Source organism: Spermophilus citellus (genome assembly GCF_964194105.1).
Source record: "Spermophilus citellus genome assembly, chromosome: 11".
NCBI classification, from domain to species: domain Eukaryota; kingdom Metazoa; phylum Chordata; class Mammalia; order Rodentia; family Sciuridae; genus Spermophilus; species Spermophilus citellus.
The window spans coordinates 78,080,354-78,102,686 of record NC_138192.1 but is presented as its reverse complement, the minus strand read 5'-3'; the positions used below and the strand labels follow the sequence as shown (position 1 = coordinate 78,102,686).

The window sequence follows — 22,333 nt, the reverse complement described above, 5'->3', positions numbered from 1 at the left end:
CTTAACGTTTTTTAAAAAAACTTGTTTCTATTTTGGAGGCCTTCACTAATGATCAATTATGATTATAAATCTTCAAGAGTGCTCCCAAACTTATTTGAATTACCCATCATTATTAAGAATATTTTTGGAAAATAATATTATAAAACCATTTTTGAGACTCTTAGAAAGATTTAAAAGAAATTAACTTATTTTGTTTCAAAATTGAAGGATAAGAATTCTAAGTATGTATGTGTGTTTGTTGTAGTCCTTAAGTGAAAGTTGTGCATCTGAGCTTTTGTAGAAGGTTGGTTGGCTAGTATTATGACTGTAAAGATTTTCTCACCATAGGAAGTGAATCTAAATGAATTTCTTATCCCTATTGGTGGACTACTGTGAGGGAATGTTTTTTTTTTTCTTTCCTAGTGTTCGTATGCCTTCTTTTCTCATTAACTATATACATTGCTTCTCAGCTTGAAATAATAATTGGAAACAAAAAATTATTAAAACATTATGATACATTTAATCCTGAATTATATAGCTGTCATTGAAGCCAGACTTTTTTCTCATCTAAAGTGCCTTAATTTTGCAGTTAGACTGGCCAAGAGCCCAACTTTCTTAGTTATTTATTTTTATTTATCTTGAAATTGGATTTGATAGTTTCTTGTTCCAAGTAATGAATATAATATATCTACTTCAACAGATACTGGACCAATGGCATACATTAGTTCTTATGATAATTTTATATTTACTAATAATATATTTGTAAATCTCCAAAAACCAATGCTGTAGAAAATTTCTCATGTAATTGTTAATAATATAAACTGCCAAATAAAGTATATAATTTTCAGTTAAGAAACCATACTATGAGCCAGGACTATGATTCTAGATTGAATGTTTTAAAGACTGCTTTGAAATCACGTACGTGTGTGTGTGTGTGTGTGTGTGTGTGTATGAAATCCTTTTGAATTAGAAGTTGAAATATAACTGGGGTTCTATCAAAAACTGTCATAACTACCGGAATTCTTTGGGTTCCTCTATAAAATGGTAGGAGTCTTTGTCCCCTAGAACAACAAAAGGGGCATGAGCAGTCTGCTCTGCTAAGTGACTTAGTATCACTGACTTGCATTAAAAAGCCAACAAAGCAACTTGTCAGGTTTTTCATTGCTGTGATTAAAATACCTGACAAGAACAATTATAGGAGGAAGAGTTCATTTGGGGGCTGATGGTTTCAGAGGTCTTAGTCCATAGATGGTCTGCTCCATTCCTCAGGGCCAGAGGTGAGGCAGAACACACAGCAGAAGAATGTGGTGGGGGAACGTGGCTCTTAACATCATACCAAGAAGCAGAGAGAGAAAAAGAGCTCCCTTCATCAGGGACAAAATATAAACCCCAAAGGCATGCCCTCAGTGACCACCCCCTTCAATTATATCCTACCTGCCTACAGTCAGCACCTGGTTAATCCCTATCAATACACTGATTAGGTTAAGACTCTTGGAACCCAGTCATTTCACCTCTGAAAATTCTTGCCTTGTCTAACATCTGAACTTTGGAGGGATACCTCATATTTAGACCTTGATATCCCTCTTCTTGATTTTGTGCCTCCACAGTCTTTGGCCCTTTTGTTGTTGTTGTTCCTTAGTGTACTCAAGCTCCTCCTCTTGTTCTTTCTTAACCCTGCCTTTATCCAGCTCTCTCCCTCTCTCTCCATCATATTTACATGTCCAAGTCTCCATGTTTGTCCAAGGTTAGGATCAGTTTCAGGGATGAACAGGCTATAAAGAACTATCAGAATGTGTCCAGAATCACTGACTTGCATTAAAAAGCCAATTTAGTAATTTATGATGAAGATTACAACTTCTCCATAGAACTTCTTTCTAATAGTGGGTTTATGCTCTAGAAGCATCCTCCTTAAGAAATCACAGTTTTAAAAAGAGAAATCTGTATGGCCAATATGTATTAATCATGTGATCTTGAGTAAGCAAGCCCTTGACCTTTTCCATTCTCAGCTTGCCCCAGTTCCTGATATGAGGATACAGATGCTGTTGCATTGGTGGTTATGAGTTTTAATGAGATTATATAATGTAGGTTTCCTTGGAAATGTAAAGCACTACATGAAGTATTATTGTTCTCTGGAATCAGAGGACCCATCAGCCAGACGCCCATTCATAGGTCTGAGTACTATCTGTTACAAGCCTGTGCTGGAAACAACATTTTCAGGTTGCTGTTTGCAGCCCATCATTTTCCATGCTTGAACAACCCTTTAAGTTCACAAGAAAATGTCAAAAGACTCCTAATTGCTTCCCAAAGAAAGTGGAGTTTCTTGGTTAATATAAGGTGATACTTCTATTTATTTTTAATTAGGAAACATGTATCTTTGCCCAAGAATATGGCTTTGAAAGCCAAAATGTGTGAGATTTGCATTTTAGTATGAACTATTATTTTGACTCTGCTTTCTCTGAATATAAGACATCACAGCTTTCTGCTTCCATGCCCTGTCAGTGAACTTTTATTGAATTTGCCCTCCATGTTGAACCCATTAAGGTCTTTCAAATTCCCCTCTCCGTGTACCTATCCTCTTGACTCCGGCTGTGGTACACACCTTCTTTTGCTTTTAGTATATTCACACCTCACTTTCTAAACAGTCTTTCTTGAGCCATCTACATAAACAGTTTCTTCTTGCTACGCAGAAGTTATCTTGGAATTTAAACAAATTAAGAACAAGTTGGGAATATCAACCCTGTTTCTTGTTTAATCTCTAAGAACTAAATCATCTATCAAGATTAATTGCATTTAATTCTTCATTTATTATATGTTTCCTGTTTGCAAGGAAACAGTCTGGACCCTGGAAGAAATAAAAATATGCAAGATACAGGCCCTGTCTCAAATAACTTATATTTTAATATTTCTTTGTTTCTACGTATTCATGCTTAGGCATCTTGAGCAGGATGCTGGTAGTGCATATCATCTGTAAGGTGTTACATAAGTTCAGTCAGTATTAAATTGAACTCAGTTCAACTTCAGTTTGCTACTAAAATAGCCTAGCAGATCACAGAAAACACATTTATAGACAAAAAAAAAATTAAAAAACACAAAAAGGGGCTGGGGATGTGGCTCAAGCGGTAGCGCGCTCGCCTGGCATGCGTGCGGCCCGGGTTCGATCCTCAGCACCACATACCAACTAAGATGTTGTGTCCGCCGAGAACTAAAAAATAAATATTAAAAATTCTCTCAAAAAAAAAAAACCCACAAAAAAACCTTTTTTCAGAGTCATGAGTCAGAAATCAATATGAAATTCTGGCATTCCACCCCTTGTTTCAAGGCCTTCATTCCTCAGTATTGTTTCACTTCTGACTCAGCATCTTGAGTTTTATATAAATAGTTGTCAAATGACTAAACACATAAATGAGTATATTTTATGAATTCAGCCAAATTCAAGGCCGTAATAGAAAAGTATAATAATTCAGCTTGACCTGATACTATATATTTTTCACTTTATGAATTCAGAATCTTTAAAATGTCCCTGGGAGGTGTGGAAGGCTATTTCTCATTCCATAGATAAAGCATCTGAAGTCCCCCAAAATTGTGTTTGTGACATGAAATAGTTTGTGAAGGTGGTAGCAAATGCATCTCTTTTAGAATATGTCCAAAGATGGCAAGTGACACTTCCCCAAGCCCACAGCTATCATTTGTGTGTTGGGATCATCTAGACCTCACCAGAGAATTCCATGCTGTAATGATTAAAGAAAACTCCAGGGAAGCCCAGGAAATTATTTGTGTGAATCTCATCTGTCCTTCCATCATATCACCCACAGAAAGGATTAGTAAGTGAAAGCCATTAGGGAAAACCAGATGGAAAGAGGAAGATGGAAGATAAACACATCAGTTCTTCAGCTCCAAAGAACCAGGCCAACAGAAGACCAAATTATATTTTTCTAAGCCAGCTGCAGTTTAGGAAAGATTTCTGTATCTGGGCCAATTGAACAAATAAAATAACTCTTAAATTACTGACTTGAGTGTTGGAAAGGAAGGAAGCTATTAGAAATTCTTCCATAATTACTGTTTCAGAGTCTTTTGCATTTTGGTGGAGAAATAATCATTACTGGCAAAATCTCCATCTATTTAACTTTTTGAAACAGGAATCAACTCTGGTGGCTTTAGGAGGGTGATACCATTTAAAGGTACAAAGCAAGATAAAAGTGTCAAGCTCTGACCTGGTCTTATGGTGTTCAAAAACTGTGGGCAATTCTGAAAAGAACCAGCCCTCTAATCCTTACATCAGTATCATACTCAACAATTTGGAAAGTGTAATTTTATCTTACAATTTTTGCTTCATCATATTTTTCTTTTTTCTTTGGAATCATTTCTCTTTTCTACTAGTATTTGGATCTCTCAGGGATTAGAAAGTCAGAGCCTTGCTTTGTAACCTTTTGTTGTGTTATGAGAACTTATTTTTATGTGGCCTCATAAATTAGTTCTTAGCTATTTGGGACTTCCTTCAAATCACTAAAACTGGTCAAAAATGCTCAAACTGAAACATATTGCAATAATTTGATTCTGCCAACAAGAAATTATAGATGTCTATAATGGCTACCGATGTTGCCATTCTTTGTCTCCTTTTAAGTATAGATAGTCAGCCTTCCATGTCTGTGGGTCTGCATCCTCAGTTGATCCAGCCATGCAGAATATTTTTTTAAAATGCATTTGTGCACACACTTTCTCCCTCATCTTTATTCTCTAAACAATACAGCACAACAGCTATTTTCACAGCATGTATATTATATTAGGTATTATAAATAATCTAGAGATGCTATAGAGTATACTGGAAGGTGTGTGAAAATTATGCAAATATAGCACTTGCATATAAGGGGCTTTGAGCATCCACAGCTTTCAGTATCCACGGGTATCCTGAAACCAATCCCCCAAGGATCCAAGGGACAACTGAACTGCTACATTATGGTTTGTCAGTCACTTGAATGAATCAACCTGTTCTGCATATTCCTTAGCTTCTAAAACCATTTAGTGAAATTCACTAAATGCTATAAGGTCTGCTGATGACCAAACTTACGTTATTAAACTTTACATCTTTGTCCAACTTAAATATTTTTCTTGATAACTTCTGAATTTTTGTAGCTCGTAGTTATTTGCCAGAACTGTTTGGTAAAAGGTCACCTACTATAAAACTTTCCCCAGAAGCAGAGCATTTTAAATAAGCTGCAGATTATTTAGCACCTTCTTAAGAGATTTACACCTCCCTTCTACTCACCCACTCAACAGGAAGGGATCCCTATCCTGGGAATAGTTTGCTTATTAACCTGAGAATGACTTTGAGCTGCTGCCCAAGTTCACAGTGAGGAAAAAACTATAGTCCCATATCCCTTGAGAAAGTTCTTTTTTTCCTTATGATGGGGAAACTGCAAATGAGCCCATATCTTCACGTTTCCAAGAAAAACTTTTCTTAAAAGTAACTTTATTGAGGTATAATTTACATACAGTAAATTGTAGGTAGTTACATGTACTGTTTGATGAGTTTTGACAAATCCATATACTCATGTAACCACCATTACAATCAAAATATTGCATTACCCCGGAAAGTTTTTTCATGCCTCTTTATAGAAAATTTCACCCCATCTCTGGCCTCAGAGCAACCACTGGTTATATTTCTGTCAGAACAAGAATTCTTTTTTAACTGTTGATATATAACGCATCCTGTTTAATGTTTTAGTTTCTCACATTTGTAGCATTTCTTCCCATCATTTTCTTTTCTTATAAATACATCATCTGATTTTTTAAATACCTACCTTGCTTATCTCTGATTTTAGAAAGTAAATTCTTCAGATCATATTTCTTAGGGAAATATGAGCAACGAAGGCACAATAGGTGTGTTGCTGTGATCATAAGGCATTATAACTTGTTGAAGATTTCAGTCTCATCATTAGGGACTCTACCTTTTAGTCTGCAGTAAAGCCTGCAATAAATTTGAGTACACAATGAGGAGGAATTGCTAGGAACCAAGAGAAAGAGGCTCTGCTGGCTGGGATATTGGGCCTGAGCCAGAAACACTCCATGGCCAGAAGGCAGCCAGCTCTCTTCACCCTTGCTGTTCCTCTGGCCTGGGATAGGTCCCAACACATAGTTACTCATGCTCACCATTGATGAGAGAGTAGAGTGTTCTCAACTCTCTCTGTCCAAATTGAACCACATGGTACCACTTGTCTAATCTCACTCAAATGGGAAAATTGTGGCAGTGGTGTAATTCTAGAATCCCCCATGGAAATCTACTGCATTTAGATTTCTCTCCCTACAGTGTTTGAAACCATAGGGTGCAACCCACTCAAGAGTCCTATAGAATAGAATTCTCTTCTCCCAAGTTGAGAGTGAAGAATGATATTCTCCTGGATAACAAACTTCTGTGGGTGGGCTGTGGGTTATGTAAAATTCTTGGAGAAATTATAGCTGTTCACCTGTCTCTCTGAGGAAAACCTGTTGGAATATAAATGGAAGAGGAATATTAATGTAGGCAGAACCTTGACTTCATAAAACTAGACTGGCTTTTTTGCATATTAGTTTTAGTGCCTGGTTGCAGTACATCTTGATTGGAATAGACCCTCCCTCCCATGATCTGGAACTTCTCTCTAAGCAAGCAGTTGGGCTCTAAAGTCTCTTCTTTTGATGTTTTGTTTTTTTTTTTTTTTTTGGCAATTTGTATAATTTTTTGGCCATATTCTGGAGATGTTGTGTTTAAGGCTTGGAGAACTGGGAATACTGGTAGAAAGAGAAGAATACCAGAGTGCCAAAGCAGCAGAAATTGTGGAAATGTTTTATCTGTACTAATTCACCATGTTTATATATACGTGTATATGTGTGTGTGTGTGTGTGTGTGTGTATGTATATATAAACAAATACATATATATCTTTATGTATGTAGTATCTGTGAACAGGTCTAGGCACTTTGGGCATCATAAAACTATTCTAAATATTTTAGTTAAATTTATTTTTCTCTCCAGAGCAGGATATTTAAATAGTAATGGATTTTTCACATTTGATATTAACACTCATAAAAGAATTGATGTGGTTCTGCATGCTAGTGTTCAGTTATGGCTTTGTAGTCATGCAAAGTACCTCGTTGAGAAGCTCTCTTTCCACCATTTCTTTCTTCTCTTTAGTACTTTTTGAGATTTGTTTTTTCATGAAGATACACCTTTATTTCTGAAATAGAAACACTTTAGAAAAAGCTTTGAGTATCACTTTATGTTATATTTGAATTAACCCTCAATCTCCCCACCCCCAACACACACACAATCAACCAGCATTTTTCATTAGGCATTTCCTTGGAAGAAAAGATGTGGATTCTAGTCTGTGACTCTAATGGTGTTGCTTTAAGCCCATCATTAATCTCTCTGGGCCTCAGTCATAAAATGAAGGACTCAGCTTCATAGATGACCATAAGGTCCCTTCTAGCTGTCAGAATTTCCTGTCCATAAGTTCTCTTTGTTAACCCTCAAGAGACTTTTTTTTCAGACTTCATATTCTTTACTTATGAGGACTTTTTGAGAGGTAGAAAAGACTGAAAATATGCAGATTTAAGTATAGCTGTGCCTCTGCTGTTGACTAGGATTGGCACATAATTGTCTTTGACCTCAGGAAATGGAAGATCTCCTAGCACCCTACTACACATTTCTAAGAATTGTTAACTCTAAAAATAAAAACAGAAATAATAGCATTCATTGAGCCATTATATATCAGAAATTGTGCTAAGTCATATAAACCAGATTATCTCCCTTAATCTTTGTGAAAACCTTTTATGGATAGATTTTACTATAGCACAAGTATCTTTGGGGATGATAGGTTTATGGTGAGGTGTATCTAGGGGTGTATTTTAATAGCACATCTTTTTATTTTGGAGAATAAAATCCCAGAAGAAATCCAGACCCTTCCACCAAGTGCCTTTGGTGTCATTATAGAAATCAAACATTAGACTGTGTTAATATTTAAATTGAGTGGGTCCTTGACTTTTGAATAATTAGATAACTCAAAAGGAGAAGTTGGAACCCCCCAGAAGTACCTAAAGAAAGTTGAAGGAGGTGTAGTTCAGATGGACCCTTGACCAACCAAGGCATGTCACTCTAGAGCTGTAACTCTTGTGTTTGGTTTTTAAATAAACTCTTATCTAATGTTAAAAGAATAAAAAAGATTCCATTGCACAGAATTAGAAAACCTATGACTATTGAAAATTTTAATATAGAAAAACAACACTTCTTCCTATAGTATACCTTAATTCTCTGATTGTTGTTTATGGCAAACACTACCTTCTCCTCTTTAATTATTACAGAAATGTACAAATTCAAAGACTTGTTACTTTCATAGGAACCAAACAAAAATAAATATATAACACAGGATACTTAGAAGAATGAGATCTTGGTAAATTTCTTTAAACTTTATAATTGTAACATTAAATTATGAACCTAATTTATCTTCATATTAATACAATCTGTTGATAACTAGGGTTTATAATATAAAGCATATCACATTTATATTTAAGATAAGTCCACAGACTTTACATTTTCAACAGATGATTTAAATTCAGGTTGACAACTTCAGGTTTTCATCATTTCTGTCTTCAAAGTGCTTATTAGCATTTCATTGTCATAGCTGAAGCTTACTTAGCTTTTTGAAACTGACAAAAGACCTCTGAGTTGACAGTCACCTCCTAAATAAACAGGATTTTTAAGGCAGTTGACATGCTTTTCAAATCAGTAGCTAGAAGCTATATATAAAACTTACTGTAAAAAAGTTTATTATAATTTAGAGGCGGGAAAGAGAAAAACAAAAGGAAGCAAACAAACAAAATCCTCTCAGATGTTAAGTACAACTTAGTTTATAATTTTCCACGGTATTTCTCAGAGGTAGGGAAAACAATAACAATGGATAGATATTAGTGTTTCATAATTTTCATGAAAAGATGTTATTACTAATGATAGTACTTTGTGAAAATAAAATAATGAAAAAAATAATATAAAATAAATGCAGGGAGAAAAGATAGTAAAAAATAGTTTTGATTTAAAGACCTAAATCTGACCAATGTTCTTACTAATAAAATAGAAATTTCTATAGAAATTTTGATTCAATAGACTCAACATGGAACCCAGACATCATATTTATCTTTCTATATACATGTTTGTGTGATTCTGTTGCACAGTAAAGGTTACAACTCTGTGGTTCTCAATTTTTTTTTTTTTTACTTAGGACCCCTTTATGCTATGGTAAAATACATTAAAATATTATTATAGACTTCAAAAGGTATTTTGTTTATATAAGAAATAGTAAAATTGCCAAATGTGGTGGCACACACCTGTTATCCCAGTGACTGGGGAGGCTAAGGCAGGAGAATTGCAAGTTCTAGGCCCAAATCAGTAATTTATCAAGACCCTAAGCAACTTAGTGAGATCCTGTTACAAATCATAAGTAAAAAGGACAGGGAATGTGGCTCAGTGGTAAAATACCTCTAGGCTCAATCCCCAGTATTAAAAAAGAAAGAAAAAAAAGAGAGGAAGAGAGGGAGGGAGGAGGAAGGAAGGGAAAGAAAGTGGTGGGGGGAATGAATGAGAACGAATATGAACAACATTGCATGCTAACATAATAGCATAACTAGTAACAAAGTATTTTATAAGATATTCAAAAGAGTGGCATAGTTTTACATTTCTGTAAATCTCTCTATGTTTTAATATTAGGAAAAAATGGATTCTCATAAATATTTCAACATTTACTCTGTAGTGATAAGTTGTTTGAGTTAGAATATACAAAGAAAATCTGATCTTACATAATTGTGCAGTTGGAAGAGTTTTGTATCAGCCTTTTCAGGTAATTGTGGATGTTTTTCTTGAACATTATACGAGAACAAGTTTAGTCACAATATGGAATCTGAGACCTTATCAGTAATCATTTCTTATTTTGTAACAATGAAATAAATCCATTGATATTTCTTGAACTATGAACCTGTCAGCCATACATGATTCTGTAACATCATGTATTTGTCATTTAGAAAATACTGGTTTACTGAGTTGTGTAGCTTTTATAAAAGTTAACACATTTTTTTATACACAGTTGTTAATATCATCATTGATTTCATTAGGAAAGTCATTTAAGTAGTGGGAATCTGTCAGATTTGGGATGGGCAGATACAGATTTTCCAAAATCATAATTTTTACTTGATAGTATGAATGTTGTCATTGCTATCAGTTGTTTTCCTGGAGGTAGCTGGCTTACTTCATTCGTTTTTTGTTTTTGTTTTTAGAATATACTAAGCACCCAAGCCTGAATAATTAAAAATTTTGTTAGCCATTCTCTCAAGATAAAAATGTCATTCCATGAGAAAGCAGCTAGTTTAACTTGCAAACACAAGTGATTCTTTACCTTAAGACAACTCTCCATAAAGGGAACCAGGGGCCTTTCACATTGTCTGATATAAGGCAGAATGTTTCTCTTTTAGAGAGTTTTGAATGAGGAGATGTAAATCTCTAAACTTAATGTAATCTACACCAGAGGAAGCAGGTAAAAGAAAAAAAGAAACCATGACCAATGATAATTAATTTAATATGCTGTTATTCATTAAAAGCATGATATACTGGATTCAGTTCTAGACTTGATATCTCAAAAATCTGATTCTTTTAAAAATGAAAACAACAAAGAAACGTCATTCTACTGATGACATGGTTTGAAATTTTGACTGTAGAAAATGTAACAAGAACATCCACTTGAAGAAAACATTTTATAGCTAATCCTATAGATATTTTAAGCAAGTTTTTTTTTAAACAAGAGAACTTCTTATTTTAATATTTTCCATATTAAGGCATGCATTTGAAAATAATGAAACAATTTAATCGTGCAATTTTATAGCAAGTTATGGGCACATAGAAGGAAAATGATCAAACTTTGAACAAGACAAGACAATACAGGCAATTACTGACCAAATTCTCTTTCCTTCTGACATCATCTTTGAACCCAGCATTGCAGAGAGTTTTTGTCATCAAGGAATTTTCATAGCATCTTGCAGTATTCCTCCAATAATAGTTGTCTTGGTGCTGCAAATTAATTTGAACAAGAGTGATTCAGCCATCTTTAGAACTGGAACCTCAGTTCATGGATCCCAAGCATCCTTATTTCAGGTGGCCAATATTCTCTTAGCATTATAAATGTTTTCAATTCGGTGTTGCCTTTAATCAGCTATGTTGCTAAGATACCTACGTTATCACAGATTTTCTCTCTAATGTGTTTTCAATTCATAGTTTTGCATATATTTTGGCTGTCAGATGAGGAAATAATATTTCAAATGCCTTTTTCCCTTGTACTTCTAGCCAGCTGTTACATTTTAATAACCTAGCTATAAGACCAAAAATAATCATTTTTTTTTTGTATTAAATCTATTCTGGCAATGTAAGCAGAGGAGGCTGGAATCAGACAGGCGCTCATCTGTGCATCTGAAAAATTCATTTAGGCTCATGAATGTGCCACGAACTTTGCCTGCTCATTCTTTCAATATTTGTTTAGTACCTACTTTTTCTAAGCATTGTGCTAAGGCAAAGAGAGCAATGCTAGTGTTGACAATAGCATCAACATCATCACCATCGCATCTTTGAGAGCTTTGTGCTTTCTCTGCATACTGGATACTGAAAATACATACTTTACCCACAATCTGTCCATTCCACATGCATTATCTCTTCATCCTCTCAGTACCTTTGTGAGGTACAAGTATAGTCATTGTTCCAGATTTATAGATAAAGAAATTAAGACTTAGAGCTAAGATCCCATAACTAATAAGTTGAGCTGAGATTCTTTTATCTATTATTTTTCTTTTTAGTTATGTACAACACCAGGGTATACCCTGACATAATTACAAAAGTGTGGAACATAACCCATTCTAATTCAGACCCCAGCTCTCCCCAGCGCCCCACCAGCTCTCCCCAGCGCCCCACCAACCCTCACCCACTGCCTTCCACTCCACCCATCCCTCTTCAATTCATTTACAGTTGACTTTTTTTTTTTAATTACTGTCCTGTGAATATACCCAATGCTGAGACCCACCACGCCACATCCAGCATGCACAAACCAAAGTTTGGTCAGAGTCTTTCTGCTGTTCTTTCCTTTCTGCCCCTTCTTCCTTTTCCTTAATCCCCTTCATTTACTCAGTACTTTTTCCTCTATTTTGATGAACCCCCCCTCGCTTTTTTCTCTTTCTCTTTTATCAATTTTTTAATGTTTATCCCCCCCAATTTTGGATTAGCTTCCGCATATCAGAAAATTTATTCAATCTTTGACATTTTGGGACTGGCTTATTTAATTTGGCATGATAATCAGTTCATCCATTTACCAGCAAATGCTGTAATGTCATTCTTTATGGATCCTCCATTTTGCGCGTATGTATCACATTTTCTTTAGCCATTTATCTGTTGAATGATTCCTAGGTTGGTTCCATAGTTTGACTATTGTGAGTTGCGCTGTTATAAACATTGATGTGGCTGTATCACTGTAGTGTGCTGATGGAAATTTTTTTGCATGTATACCAAGGAGTGGGATAGCTGTGTCATATGGTAGTTTCATTTATAGTTTTTTGAGGAATCTCCATATTGCTTTCCATAGTGGTTGTACTAATTTTCAGTCCCACCAACAATGTATGAGCATACCTTTTTCTCCACATCTTCGCCAACATTTATTATTATTTGTATTCTGGATAATTACCATTCTGACTGGAGTGAGATGAAATCTCAATATAGTATTTTTAAAAAAAATACTCTAGTTGGACACAATATCTTTATTTTATTTATTTATTTTTATGTGGTGCAATATAGTTTTGATTTATATTTCCCTAATTACTAGAGATATTGAACAATTCTTCATATATATGTTGATCATTTGTATTTCTTCTTTTGAGAAATGTCTGTTTAGGTCTTTTGCCCATTTATTGATTGGGTTATTTGGTTTTTTGTTGTTAGGTTTTTGAGCATTTTATATATTCTGAATATTAATGTCCTGAGAAGCAGGTGGCAAAGATCTTCTCCTATTCTGTGGTTCTCTCTTCACAATCTTAATTGTTTCCTTTGCTGTACAGAAGATTTTTTAATTTGACGCCATTTCACTTTTTGATTTTTTAATTTTATTTCTTGCACTTTAGGAGGCATCACAATACCAAACCTCAGATCATACTACAGACCTATAGTAACAAAAACAGCCTGGTACTAGCAACCAAAACAGGCATGAAGATCAATGGTATAGAAGACACAGAGACAAACCCACATAAATACATTATCTGATAATAGACAAAGGTGCCCAAAAACTTATGTTAGAGAAAAAATAGCCTTTTAAACAAATAGTTCTGGGAAAACTGGAAATCCCTATGTAGAAGGATGAAATTTGACCCCTGTCTTTCGCCCAGCACAAAAGTTAACTCAAAGTGGATCAAAGAGCTGAGATGCTTTTACAGATTATCTTGACTCAAGAGCAAACTTTTAACTACTTAAATATAAATAACACTGAAGTTGACTTAAAATTTTTTAAAAATTATTTTAACTCTTTGTGGAAGGAGTGATTAGGCAGATCGTGGAAGAGGGCTCATAAAGTGCATCTCCCTGTCTGCATTGTTTCTGATATAAGGATTCTATGGAGTGATTACAAACTATTCCATGATTGTGGCCTTAGAGGAATTTTGAAGTCACATCCATATTGGAAGGACAGACAGACCTGGAATGGGAAGATGAATAGAAATCACCTTTACAGTCTCTGAAGACACTGGTAAGGAGGAAGCAGCTTCAGAGAGGGCACCGACATAGATTTAATAGATAAATCCGACCTCTGTTACAAAATGGAATTATTAGGCTAATGGGATGGAAAAATCTATTATCCACATAGTATTTATCTCAATTATAATTTATTCATTAAATATGTATTTTTTTTACTATCTGGCACTTGTGAAAATAACATCTCTATTCTCTGATATTCACCACAATTTTATTAGTGAAACCACAGCACATAATAGATATCCAGTAAAATATTTGTTGAATGAAAACCATTTAAAAATGCTTAGTATTATGTACGTGTACTTTGAACATTTCATTATTTTCATTTAATGAATTTGTGAGATTTATAAGTATTTATAATTTCTCAGACCCCATCTCTACTACTCAAAATTCTTTTTTTTTAGTGTTCTTTTCTTAAATAAAAATGAATCCTGATTATATAATCACTGCATTGGCTAATCTAGAATCACTATTATAAATATTAAGACTCAATTAATTGTTTACCATTGAGATTGGGATGGTTTTCCACTTTGTAAATTATGTCTATTTGGTGAATTTTAATGAAAGGTTAATTATTTCTAAAAACGGCTGAATTTGTTGATCAAACAACTCCTCTCTCTGTTTTGTGGTCCGGGGATCAAATCCAGAGCCTCTGTATAATCAAGTGCTCTACCACTGAGCTATATCCCCATCCCTGTTTATTTCTTTATTTACTTACTTAGTGCTAGGGATTGAACTCAGTCAGGGGCACTTTACCATTGAGCTAAATGTTCAGCACTTTATATTTTTTATTTTGAGACAGGGTCTTGCCTAGTTGCTCAGGCTGGACTTAAACGTATGATCCTCCTGCCTCAGCCTCCCAAGTTGCTAGGATAACTGACATGTGCCACTGCACTCAGATTTTATTTTATTTTTGGGCCAAGGTCTCACTAAGTTGTCCAGGTTGGCCTGAAACTTGTAATCCTCCTTACTCAGTCTCCTGAGTAGCTGGGATTACAAGCCTGTGTTGTCATGGTTGACTTGAGGGTAGTTTTATTCATTTATTATGATTAAAGCAACAGGAAAAATCAATGTAAAAACAAAAAGGCATAGTGCTCAATCATAACTATCATAATTCTCCTTAAAGCTCTGATAGACATCTGACAGAAGATTGTATGCACCTAAGTAAGACTGGCATATCACTTAACCCACCATTGTCAGAATAATAAAAAGAACTTTTAAAGTGCCAGAAGTTAGTCACCAAAACTGACTGCTATAGTCTTTTTGTTTGTTTGTTTGTTTGTTTGTTGGTACCAGGGATTGAACTCAGAGGAGCTTAACCACTGAGCCACATCTCAGCCCTTTTTAGAGACAGGGTCTTGCTAAATTGCTTAGGGAAATTGCTAAGGCTGGCTTTGAGATTGCAGTCCTCCTGCCTCAGCCTCCTGAGCTGCTGTGGTTACAGGTATGTGCCATTGCACCTGGCTTATAATCTAAATCTTGAATGTCCCCCAAAGACCCATATGTTAAAGGTATGGTCCCTTGCCTGTGACACTGTTGGAAGGTGCTAGAACCTTTAGGAGATGAGATCTAATGGAAGGAAGTTGGACCATTGAGTGTGTGCCCTTAAAGGGGTATTGGGATCTTGGTCTGTTTCTTTTCGCTTTGCTTCCATAAAGTGAATGGACTTCTCTGCCAATGTGCTTTTGCCATGATGTGCTGTGCCACCACAGTCCTTTCAAAACAATAATACCAAGAGGTCATGGACTGAAACTTTTGAAATCATGAACCCATGAATGGTGCTAATCCTTATGGGATGACTGCAGGGTATTTCAAGTTCTCCTAGAGTTATACATACTAGGTCAATTTCTTTCTTTCTTTCTTTTTTAATTGTGCGTGTGTGTGTGTTGCTGGGGATTGAACCCAGGGCCTTGTGCAAGTGAGGTAAGCACTCTACCAACTGAGCTAAATCCCCAGCCCCTAAAATAAATCTTTTAAGTTGATTATCTCAGGTATTTTGTCACAGTAATGGGAAGCTGACTATCACAGTGACCATATTTGTATATATTGTAAACCAGTCATCAGGCTTAGAACTAAGTCAGCAATGGTCATTTTCAGCTGTAAATATTTCTCCCTCTGCTGGTTCTCTCTTTGTGAAAATCGAGCCTTATGTAGGGTTTATCATTAGTCACATCACAGGTCAAGTGGTCCTATCTTTGGGGTCTCAGGAAAGCACAGGAGAATGGAGAAAGAATAGAGTGTGAAATCAGCAGGCCTGAGTTTTTACCATGGCTGCTTTGATTACTGACTTTCTGTCCCTAAGCAAATACCTTAACACCAATGAATTCCTTTCTGAAAAACAAATATGAGGACAACATGAAATAGTCTATGTGACATAGCATTTTTGGAAGCAGGCTTCTGTATAAGTGCTGCTGATTTGCAGGCATTATAAAGCTGGGCCTGAATTTTTTTTTTAACTAGATTGGCAGAAGAGTACAGTAACTTAAATTATTATAAAGTAGAAATAGAATGGGATTATTAAGTCAGTTACCTCGCAAATTATTTATTCATATACAGCATGATTGTAGAATGAGACCTAAGGCTGAAAGAAATTTTCTAAGGTCTATTTCAGGTACTCAAGCCTGTTCTGAAAGTAGATAAATATATCTAAAGATAAATATAACATATCTTCCTAAAACATCAGTTTTTCTCAGTAGTAATTGGTTGAAAACATGTTTGTTTAACATGCTTAAACAAACATGGGTACATTCTAGGGAGCTTAGAGAGACTCTTCTGTGTCCCTACACATCCCTATTGGTTGCTGTTAGGGGCATTTTGGTGGGAAAGGCAGTAAAGCACTTGCCTCAGCTGGCCACAGAGCCTTAAGTAGCATTTGATTTTATTTACTTAAGGTCTTCAGTTGCAGAGTTAAACTATCTCCCACTAACTTATCATGTGTGGAGGAGGATGTCAGCAGGGTAGACACTTCTCAATGCATTAAAATATCACCAAAAGATAGAAATTAAATCAGACTTTAATCTGTATCTTCTTACTCACTAGAGCCTATTGTTGCAAGTCTGACTTTCTGTCAGACTTTATTCTTTCTTCTCTAACATACTCATCACTTTCAGGCCTTATGCATTTGCCTCAAGTCACTCTTGAGATGTCCAGTTCCACATAAGACAAGGTACATGTTTATCAAAGAAATACAATGACTATCTCTGCTATGAAGACAAGCGTCCAAGTTAAAGTTCTCTCTTAATTTCATTTGGATCATATGAACTAACAGGAATTTTATAAAATGAAATATAATTGACATGACATAAAGAGTTTGTTTTAGAAAGTGCCCAGAGCAAGCTATTTTTACTTTTTATACATCATTATCTTGATGGCAACTGTGTGGTGTAACAGGGTCATTTCAAAGAAAAGACAAATTTCAAAGAAAAGACAAGTTTCAAAGAAAAATCTGGCTGGCAGTAAAATGGACAATTAATGCATCTCTGAATTATGTTCCTGTTTACCCTTCTTCCCAGGCAACTGTTGTGGAAGTTAAATCTTTTACCTTCAGGCCACTATTGCCATTTCCATGTAATAAAACAGATTTTTGGAAGTATGTTTGAACTGCACAAGTATTCTGCATACCATGAGTCAACATGGGGCTTAAAATGAACATCTTAACCAAATTTCAACCACGATATCCTAATCAAACTACAGTTTATTTTTGTTATATGTAGAAAGCAAGATTTTATAACTTGAATTTAAATATATCTGTAACAGGTCCTTTTTAAAATAACAAATTCACTTGGGCTTTATCCTAGCCTAACCAACAAAATTGACTGGAGGAATGAGAAAACTAAAAATAAAGGGCTTAGCTTTTATTCTGATACACTTGGGTTGATGAGTGCAAAGTGTTCACTCTGTTGTAATAACTTGAAATAACCTCATATGACAGTTTAAAATCCGAAAACTCTCCTAATTGTATCAACCCTAGTCTGCTTTTTAGTTGTATTTTCTATATGTATATTACAACTGAAAGATTTTTTTTTTAAGAAAATGAAAACATGTATGAGTCAAAATTTTTGCACTGGATTTAAAGCCCCATGATTGATAAAGTGTTGGAGAATCTCTAATTTCACCTTCTTTATTACTACAGAACAGTGATAGTGTTTCTCTAAGTCTTACAGATAATAGGATCAAAGATAATGGTTAAAATGAAAGATAAAAACACAATCACACATTTCCTCAAGTACCCCTAAGGTTTCCTGAGCGGTAGGGCTTGGAAAGGTAGTTCTCATGGAATCCAGTTTCAGCCTATCTTTGGAGTGAGCCAGAGAAGACTGTTGTTATGACTTTCAGCAGACAACCATCGCTGCCCATGATCCAACATATAGTGTTGGACTTCTATATATATTAACAGATAGTTAGATAATGAAAGATAATACGTTCTATTTGTTTATTCTATCTTCCCAAAGCACTGTTACTATCAGTGCATCAGGACTACAACCTACAACCCTCTAAGAACTTATACATCAAAAAATAAGACTATGTCTTATGAATTAACTTCAGATCATGATAAGATAAATCTGAGCAGAGATGTGCAAAAAAAAAAAAAAAAAAAGGAGACTGATACTCATCTAAGCACTGACTTAAGGAGAGGGAACCCCACTCGATGTCCATGGGCAAGGCCATACTAGTTGTAGAGGATTCAACAGATGTCTTAACTCATTGCCTTAAATATTGTTTATCTAGCCCATTCCCCTTGTTCTGGTTCCAGTCTCACCAGCTTCTTAATGATTTTTCATTCCCAATGTAGGGGTGCTACCAAATAAGAGCATATTGGTCTGCCAAATTATGATCAATGTTATTAGTTTCATGAGCTTGGGAATAATAGCAATCTCCCCTTGAGAAATAGTCATAATCCCTTTTTATTGATAAATTAAGTTTATGAGACTGGATACTAGTCAAAAACAAAACAAAACAACCCAGCCCTTTGTAAATTTGAAGATAAAGCCATCCAGCCATTCTCACATAGACATACCCAAATCTTTCAGCACATCCTTGTGTGCTGAATTATATAACCTTCCTTTTTCCTTTCGAATTTCTGTAAAAAATATAGAGAAGGTCATAAAGTTCATTTAGTTAAGCTGGGACTTAGAAAAGTTAAATGAGCTGGCCAATATCAGTAAGAACCAGGACTGGAAACCAACCTGTGTGTGACTTCACCCCTCTCCCTAGGCATGGTATTGTTCACATCGAGTAGAAAAGCTCCCTTAAAACTTGTCTCAGGGAAAATTCATCATATTTCTCTTGTTTCCTAGAGGGCTATACTTTTTTTTTTGTTTGTTTGCATTGTGTTTTCAAGTGTCATGTTTAAATAGTATTATATATTAGTCTGTCAGGGAGCATGTCAGAGTGAACAACATTTGATAGTGACAATATCAGTTTAGTGTGTTTTAAGTTTATTATACACTGAAATGAAATGCTTTGATATGCCTGATTATCATCTTTTTAGATGGATATTACGTTAATGCTAGGGAAACAATGTAATGAAGACTGAGTTAGGAATTATGGTGTTACTGTTGCAGTAACAGAAAGATTTAGAGCTCTAGCAGAGTATGTAAGAGTTTCATCTGCAACATAAAAATGTATTTATCCCAATGTAACTTAAGGAATTTAAGAGTTCTGAAGTATAAGTCTCTAATGTTTGACTTACAATGCATTTGGAAATTTTGATTAAGTATTGAATCTGGTAGATACTATAAATTCAAATTTATCAGTTCTAAAATACCTAGTGATCTGAGACATACAGAATATAAATGATCTAGAAATTTGTTCCATTGATAACCTTTCAAATTTGCATGTTAACAATAGATAAGAGGCAAAATAGTCAAGAAGAAAGATGGAATTTGAAGTTATGGAGACCTAGATTCAAGTCCTTTCACTTTTTACTAGTTAGATGACTTTCAACAAGGTAGTTAATCTCTCTGAGCCTGTATGTTTTCACCTAGAAAGTGATAGTTATTATTATCTACCATTTTGACAATTAAACTACATCTTACCTGCAAAACATTACTAATGTCATACAGTTGTCAGTGAATGAAAACCAACATATTGTCTTTAAGTATCTTACAATATATTCCACTCTTGGCTTTAATGGAGAAAAATTGGGTTCCCCTACAATTCAGAGGATAAAGGTAGGAATATTTGGTGAGTTGAATTTGCTTGAATTCATTGATCTTCATGTTATGTCTGATATTGGAGATTTCAGAAAAAACTATTGTTTATGCCTCAGTTTTTAACATTTTATAGAAAATGCAGGACTTTGTTCAATGAGAACAGAAAAAGAAAGACTTAATCTAGTTAATCTATTTCCCCAGACTTAGAGCCATGCCAGCTAGAACATTGTTCTGAGTGCTTTTTGGATGGAATGGTGACTTAGTTTAGTTAATTTAGCTTTGTGCTAATGAGTCTATGGTATTACCATGATGTTACAAAGGAGGTGGCTATTTATGTTGCATGTCCTTTCAGTTTCCTAGAAAACATTCTTACTTTAAGTAAGCCCTGACTTTCAGTAGTTGGAGATTTATTCCTTTGGTTTGCCTTGGTCCTGTGTTTAAAAACCAGATGCTCGTGGGCAAGGAAGTATAATCAGTCATTTGTATGTTGGTGTGACTAATCTGCTAAAGCCCTTTCTTGTAAACAGAGTTTGATCGAATTACTCACAGTTTGAGCATAAGGGTTCATGCAATTTAGGATTGCCAGGACAGGGTAAGGTAGAAATTACAGAATGGTGGTGTTTACAAATGTCCTGAAGCTCACATTGTTTAGGACAGTGGCCTTAGGTTTTAACCCATGTCATAGTCACACATGATACTCTTGGAAATACAGGTTCTCAGATATAAGGAAAGGAAGGAAATCTTTCATATATTGGTTACTTTCTATGCCAGAAATGATGCAGAATGCTTTGCATATATTATATCATTTAATTAATTTGATATTGAATTTTTAATCTACTTTACACATAAGGAAATAAAAAACTAAAATAAATCAGGAATTTGACCAAAGACATTCCACAGCTACGAAATTACAGGGCCACAGTTATCACTTTGGTGCAGTCCCAGAACCTGTGTTTCCTCTTATACTACACTGGGTGAAAATGAGAGGCTAGTTCAGCACAGATCCAGTTTTGTTACTGGATGAACAGCAGGGTGATAAGATTGGTAGATGTGTCTTTATTTGAAAAACAGTGAACATGTTCCTTTCCAAGGTCACTTATTTGGCCATCCATTCCTTTTTCCTCATATTACACTTCTGCAACTTCACACCTTGCCATTTTCATAGTCCTCTGTTCTGCAGGTGGCATGGACAAATGTAGAAAGGAGTTGTGGAATCTGCCTATTCTCCATGCCTTTTTCCAGGCCAGTTTTCCTCATTCAAATAAAAGTATGCAAGTGGCATCAGTATTGAGGGTAGGCAGAGTAAAATCTAAAGATAGACCAGAGACTCCCAGTGAAAATAAAAGGTAAATCCTGCTGGTGTTTCCAGCAAGAATGACCTTGTAGGATATGTGCCAGATCAGCTTAGATTCCACCCAGTTAAGCACTTTTCTTCTGTTATATGAGCCTGAATGAGAGGCACTGTATTCCTAACATCTTGTTTTTATCTCATCTCATTATAAGGTAGTCAAAAGAGCTATTAGCTTTGGAGACAGAAGACAGGGATTCAGATCTTACACTTTTCACTTCCTGTCTGTGTGACCTTGAGCAAGTCATTTTGGGAGCCCCAGGCTCTTCATCTTATAAAGTGATCATAAGTAACACTACTTCCCAGGATGCTTGTGACCAGTAAATTGGACAGCTGTATGAAGTGCTAAGCAGTGTTATAAGCAGTAATTTGCTCTTTAGCATATACTGATAATCTCCTTTCCTTTCCACTTTTCTCCCTCCTCCAAACCTTACTTCCTCAACTAGAACATATGTCATTATATGCCTTTTTAAAGATAAGATTAGAACTAGAATATGGGAAATTGCATAGGGGCCATTAGGCAAAGGGAAGAGCAAGAGTTTCCAGGCATGTTTGTGTGGTATTGCAGATTATAAACTCCTTAAGGGCAGGGACCTATCTTATGCAACATCCCTTACAGCTGATATTTGGCACAGCATCCCTGTAATGCTATTATTTATTGAGTGCTTACTGTTTGTAGACATTTCATCTAATACATGTTATTATTTAAATTTCCCAGAAATTTATAAAGTAGGTGTTGTTAGCCAGGCCTATAATCTCAGCTACTTGGGAGGCTGAGGCAGGAGGATCACAAGTTTGAGACCAGCCTAGGCAACTTAGCAAGACTGTGTCTCAAAAAATAAGAAGGGCTACCACTGTAGCACAGTGGTAGAGTGCTTGCTAGCTTGCTCAAGATCCTGGATTCAACCACCAGTTAGTTCTGAGAGGCATAAAAAGATTTTATTAGCCATATTATGTAGAATAGTTAATCAAGGAACCAAGCAAATCTCCCAAGGCCAGTATTCAAACTTTTGTCTCTGATTTCACATCTCTGCCTCCCAATAAAAATAGTTACCTTTATTTGG

General features: G+C 35.3%; 1 protein-coding gene and 1 long non-coding RNA gene across 8 annotated transcripts in view; one reads left to right on the top strand and one right to left on the bottom strand.

Annotated features, from left to right (window-relative positions):
• LOC308631251 overlaps positions 1-22,333 on the bottom strand; it is a 930,091-nt gene that overhangs the window by 588,263 nt on the left and 319,495 nt on the right. The gene's annotated exons all lie outside the window — the stretch shown is intronic.
• Positions 1-22,333, top strand: part of CHN1 (chimerin 1) — a 187,427-nt gene that overhangs the window by 116,078 nt on the left and 49,016 nt on the right. The window contains exon 1 of one of the 7 annotated variants that reach the window (XM_081260674.1): positions 13,743-13,761. The exons of the other annotated variants lie outside the window; for them this stretch is intronic. The gene's annotated coding sequence lies outside the window, so the exon portion shown is untranslated. Of the gene's footprint in view, positions 1-13,742; positions 13,762-22,333 lie in introns of those variants that run through there. 7 annotated transcript variants of the gene reach the window in all.